This window comes from Halyomorpha halys, unplaced genomic scaffold (genome assembly GCF_000696795.3).
Source record: "Halyomorpha halys isolate HHAL.00 unplaced genomic scaffold, Hhal_1.1 Scaffold971.1, whole genome shotgun sequence".
Lineage (NCBI taxonomy): Eukaryota > Metazoa > Arthropoda > Insecta > Hemiptera > Pentatomidae > Halyomorpha > Halyomorpha halys.
Window position 1 is genome coordinate 67,756 of NW_027108333.1, and position 6,392 is coordinate 74,147.

Sequence of the window (6,392 nt, forward strand, 5' to 3'; positions counted from 1 at the left end):
CTGTGCAAAATATGTGTAGTAGGCGTTGCATCATTCGTTTTGCCAAGTTATGGAGTTTAAAAAATTATTTTTATGGCTTTAATTTTTTTTTTATTAATCTTATTTTGCAAATATTTGTTGTAAATTGCTTTCTTTGAATCATTTCTTTAAATATATTCATCATATAGAAAACTTGTGTTTATTACAAAATTTAAATGGTATGTAAAATTCTTTTTCTATTAGGATTAATTCAGTAATTGAGTACTCTATATCGTTTTGTCACTCTTTAGTGACATATGTTACTCCCTAGAATAAGACTTTTTTAAAAATCTATTTTCACTATATTTAATAATTTATATTAATTGTGTGCCTGCTTCAGCTTTTATCAAGGAGCATTCCCATAAAAAAGGAGCATTTAATAAAAATATTAAAAAATGAATCAATGTACTATTATTTTCAATAATTTTTTATATCTAATTATCAACAAATTTAAGTCATACATTAAATTACAATGAGATCCGAGTTTCTGCGGTAGTTTTTTTGGTAAAACTGTTAATTATAGTCAAAATGGTTTGACGATTTAAGACACGTAGAGTTAAAAAATCTAAGACTTTCCGACATTAATCTTTCCAACAGAAATAAATTAGATGATGGATTTCTGTCTGGAAGTTCAAGGCTGAAAAAATTAATATTCTCCATTATTTAATAGTACTGAAGTCGATCAAGCGTTTCGAATCGGTCAGAGTTTAATTATTTCGATCAATAAATAAAATATTGTCAATAAATACAATTACTTTATGATATAATGCTCATTGAAATATGTGATTCTGGTCGGTTAAATAAAGAAAATATATATTATTATAAATAAGTGGAAAATACAAATAGAAAGTAACAAGATTTCAATGATTAATAGTGTGCTGCATTAGAGCAATAAATGTTCCAGTACCTGCTTCGAAAAAAAGTCGTTTTTTATTGTTTTTTTAATATTAATTTTAATTCATAATTTTTTTAAAAATTCATGGCTGATCATTAAAATGTTAAACTCCCAAAATAATTCCGTTAGACCTAGATAGAAAATGGCGGAATCCCTTCATTATCATTTGTTACAAATAGAGTGTCAAATGCTATCGTTTTAGCAAATGCTAAGAAAGGTGCTATCGTTTTAGCAAATGCTAAGAAAGGCTAGGATACCTAAACAAAGCTTGTGGAAAAGTAAAGAAAATCTGAGATGGTAACGTTTAAAACTTTGTTGATTTGATGTGGAATGAGCCATGTCTAAATTATGTCGGACAACCACTGGAAGAGGCTGGCAGAATGCAACTTGGAAGTACTGACCCACGTACATGCTTGCACCAAACGTTTGGGGACGTTATGGTTAGTTTCCAATCATTTTTATTGTTAATTTTCTCAGCACAAAAAGTAAAAATAATTTTTTTTTCACATGTTAAAATTAATGGATATTTTTTTTTTTTTTGTTTTTTTATTGTAGTAACCAGTTAATTTAGGTCTTATACATTAATAAAATATACCTTTTACCAAATAGTTAATTAGACGAATAATTATTTCACCCGCTGTAACTGTAAGTCTATAAGATTTGTTGATGAGATGAAAGTTTTTGTAGTTTCTGTAAAATTTGGTGAAATATACTAATTTTTCTAGTAGTACTGTCAATATTTATAACCCAATTTATTCATTATTTTAGTTCTTTTTAAAGTATATTAGAACTCTATAAAGATAATTATAAATAGCTAGTGAAACGTCATTAGCCATAGTCCTTGCATGTACATCGAAATATTTAAAAATAAATAAAACCATATGTTGTACATATTAGTTATGAAAGATTCTCTATAACTTGTTATTAGGAAAATATTTAGATCTGTTAGATTTAAACTTGAGAATTCTCCCAGCTTGTTCAGCTTCCAATATTCAGGAAGCAGAGAAATAAGGTTGCCGTATCGACCGAGCGTAGAATTCAGTTGAACAATGGGCAAGGGTAAAGGTAAGATTTATATTTATTTTAACTTTTCACTTTACATACCAATAAGTTTTTTTTTCTTTTTATGAACGAAATGTTAAGTTATTTACCAAGGAACTATTTTAGGAACAGGCTTTAGGAATATATATTGAAATAAACTTGTCATTTTTTTCATTTGTTCAAATTGAATAACTTAATGTTACAAGATTTTTAAGTAGAGTGTAATATATTTTACCGATTTAATGCTCCATATAAAACGTAATAATATTAAAATAACGAAATAGTAAAATTTATGATTGTTTTTCTTTTTTGATTAGGAGGCGGAGGTGGGGGAGGAGGAGCTAAAACTGATGAAGTAAGAATGTTATTTACACTTTCCTTGGATTATTATTTGTGGCGATCGGTTGTAAAACATGGCAACCAATAGTCACTTATAACAACTTGATATCAATATTATGCTCTTAAGAAAACAAATTTCCTAAACATTGTTTCATTAACTTAGGAAATCAGCCTTAAAAAAATCGGTAATGCTAAAAACTTGAGTTAATAAAAATCTTTTACAGCCAAACGCCACATTTAAGCTAAACTGTTAGTAAATAATGATCAACATGCTATTTTGGATCATTTTTATATTATCCCTTATAAAATTCTATGGATGACTTTATTTATTTTGTGAATTGCAGAAAAAAGGAGGTGGTGGTAAAGGTGGTAACGAAAAAGGAGGCAAAGGTACCGCAGAAAAAGGTGCAAGTGGTGGTGGTGGCGGTGGTAAAAAAGGTATTTTATTAAAATATAGTCTTGAGAAAGTTACAAACACCTTAATCCAATATTGTGTAATAAAATTTCATATTCTAATGTAAAAAATGTTTGAATGCAACAACCTTGACATCTGGTCACTCGCCAGGGTATAAATATATTAGCAGAGCTAGGTCGCATAACTTGTTTTGCTCCAGAGTACTCATGTTTACTACCTATTACAACCATTAAAAAAAAATGAAACAAATGGATTTACTTTCCATAATATTAGAATTTTTGTATAACATTTAACAGAACGAACAATTTCAATTAAAAATGTTTGATATCTTAGAATTAAAAGAATTCCGCAACGGAGTGCAGCTATTAAAATAATAATAATTAATACAAACAATTATATGAAATAAAAATGTGAATACTGGCAAGAATCCATCAGCTGTTATTGAATTTGATTAATCGGCCTTAGTTTTTTTCTTTGCTTCATTCATGTCGCAATGTTTTATTATCTTAGGATTTGCCTCTATCCATGTAATTCTCAAAAATGTTTCGCCATAGCAAAATAATTTCGCGGCACCCTTGTCAAGGTAAAACGTCGTGCGACACTGAAATTACATATTTCATAGGGCGGGAATGTACCTGGGATGTGACAGCAACTTTCACACCAAGTGTCACTTGATAGAATTGATTTTTCACATTCTTCGATTTTCTCGAAAATTGCTCATACGATTTTGAATAAACTACGCGTGTCAATTTACAATTAAATGTTCTTAAATAAAAGGTAATATCAGATAGGCCTTACCCTCATTGAAATAGTATGAATGCCGGATGTGTAAAATAACTCGATAAAGTACCTTTAAAGTTGTTCATTAAAAAAAAAAAAAGAAATAGTTCTCATTGGTAACAATAAAAACAATAGATAAATGCAAAATATTATTGTATTTTGTGAATGATTGAAAAAAGGAAAAATCAAGTTTTTCGATTTAAACAGGAATAGTTGAGAACGCCCTATCTTTGCCTACTATATTAAGACTTCTGTATCTTTTGTTAAACTGTTTTATTCTTGGCAGAAACAAAATCCATATTCGTTAATCCCTCCTCGAGAACCCACAAATATGAATTTTTATAGCAACAGAAAAATATAATATTTATGTTTATAAATAGACGCTCTCTCTATTTTTTTTTATAGATAATATTGAAATATCGATAACTTCAACCCGAGCCCACAAAACCTGGGGCCATATGCTGGGTGCTAAGTGAAACTAGTGTGATGCGTCCCCCTCGTCAGATTTTTTATTTTTGTAAAAATAATGAATATATCTCGCTAGGCTTTTGTTATATATATTATTAATAGTACATGAACAACTAATCGCTGCTTTGCTTTATTGCTTTAGTCTCCTAGAGGAAACTCATACAGCTACAATAAAAGCAAAGCATCGAAATATTATACCACGCATAATATTTATGTTAAACTCATGAAATTACATCTTATCGATAACCAACCTTTTCATATCGATTACTTTATGGTCTACTAGTTGGAAATGTAGAAACCTTCTCTAATTTTAAACAAAATGGGCTTATAATTTGACTTATAACCTAAAGACAAATATTAAGATTGATATTAATGTCTTTAAGCATGTAGATCAAAATTATCTATGTTTGGATTGATATATATATCATGATTCCAAATAATATAAAAAAAAAATTTGTTGGACCCGCTGGTTTTCGTGGTTTAACCATTGGATAGATGCGGTCTGATTCGAGATTCTACAATTATCTTTCGGGATTTTCAAACAGTGTAGTTCCGAATTTCAATACTTTAAAAGAAAATTAAAACCTGTTTAATATCTATTACCGAAACAGCTGCTTCAAAGCTGATAGAACGAATTTCCCAAATTGTTGAGTTTTCACTTTATACGGGTGAGGTGGCTCCTTTTCCCGAAATCCCTCTCCCATGGGATTTCTCTGGGCACTGCTTAGCAGTATTAATTAGTTGACATTAGATCCCTTTAAGTTTTGGTAATATTCCCTAAGAACCACAGAGAATTGAAAAAATAAAAAGTAGGGAGGTACTTCTCTATTTTATAGTACAAAAAAGCAAATCTCTAGTTCATGCACTGCATTTTAACGTCATTTATATATAATCTTTTATATTAGTTTTCATGGACTAATATGATATTATAGCATTAAAATTAATTCAATCAGTAATTTGCATTCCGAAATTTTTCCGCAAGGGAAATATTATAAATGGACTTTTCCGTTTGTCTATATTAAACCCATCTTAGGATAAAATTCATACATTAAATGTAACTTGTTTCTTTCACTTTCAAGTTGGATAAATTTACTAACCGATTATTTATTATTCATCTTAATAAAACTCGCGAAAAGAAAAGAGATATATCCCCTTTTATTAAAAATGATTCGAGTATAAAGATTTAATGAATATTAATTTTATCAGAAATCTTCAGTTACTTTAGTTAAGGAGGTAAAGATGTTCTTGTTTTATATTCAGTCTTCTAGACGCTCGTTCCGAAATTCCGGAGTTGATTTTTATAATCTGATTTAATATAAAATGGTATAACGGTAAATCTTCCAGTGATAAATAATCTTATATGTATATCTATAAAAACAAGAAATTTTATATTATAATTGTTCTTATTTTTTTATGTAATATTCATTTATCATAACTTTATTTCTGATCACTAATACCGTTTCAATATTTTCCAGGTGGAAAGAAGTGAAGAACAATGATTTTTAAGTTCCCCATTACTGTGGCATGGGGACAAAACAAAAGTAAAATTAACTAGAAAAACGGCACACTGTTTGAATTTATTTTTCACCATCAGTGTTAATTATATAATAATGAGTGGCAAGCATTACCTATCCACATATGAGAGAATGCAATATAATTATCATGTATATATCCTAATATTACACATATATGTATATAAAATATTATCAGATATAACTATATGTTTGACAGAGAATATATTAATGCTGATTTGATTGAATACAGGGTATGTAAAGCATGAGTGCGACTTTGTTGGAAGTATCGCCACGTTATCTGTTTCATAATTTTAAATTTTACTTGTGCTATTCGTTCACAAGTAAAAAAAAAAACTGTGATAAATAAAATTTAATTAATCAGGGTTAAGTTATGTTTACATAATAAATGTACCTCAGTATTTAAATGTATTCAATAAAATTAAAACAATTAATAAAATGTCTATCAATTTATGTAATTATTTTAAAGCAACATAAATCCACTTAATTCACAAAATGGCATAACAATTTAATTGAAATAAATTAACGCATACTTTTGAATCAATACTTTATATGTTATAGACAACTTATTTTGTTTTGAACATTTACCTTGAAATGAGTTAGCACTTACTGGTCGCAATCGAAACGGCATCCAGGTTTGACTTGACAGTACGATGGAACTACACAAACGCTCATGGACTTAAAGGCAAGTTTACACTGAAGATTGTTGTGGATGTGCTCCAGTTGAATTATACCAGTAGTATAGTGTAAGAAAATATATTAATTACAAGAGTGGTAATGCAGACTCCTATATTAAACTATTTATTTTTCTCTTTTTCCTTCTATTGACACTATAAACACTATGCTATGGTAGTATATTTGCTTATTTCACATATTCGATCCTATAACAAGGCCCATTGTTGAA

General features: G+C 28.7%; 1 long non-coding RNA gene across 1 annotated transcript; it reads left to right on the plus strand.

Annotated features, from left to right (window-relative positions):
• Positions 1-1,817: 1,817 nt before the first annotated feature.
• Positions 1,818-5,941, plus strand: LOC136795596 (uncharacterized). The gene is made up of 4 exons (XR_010843214.1): positions 1,818-1,978; positions 2,272-2,309; positions 2,638-2,731; positions 5,432-5,941. It is a non-coding gene; the product is annotated as an uncharacterized lncRNA (long non-coding RNA).
• The last annotated feature ends 451 nt before the right edge of the window (positions 5,942-6,392 follow it).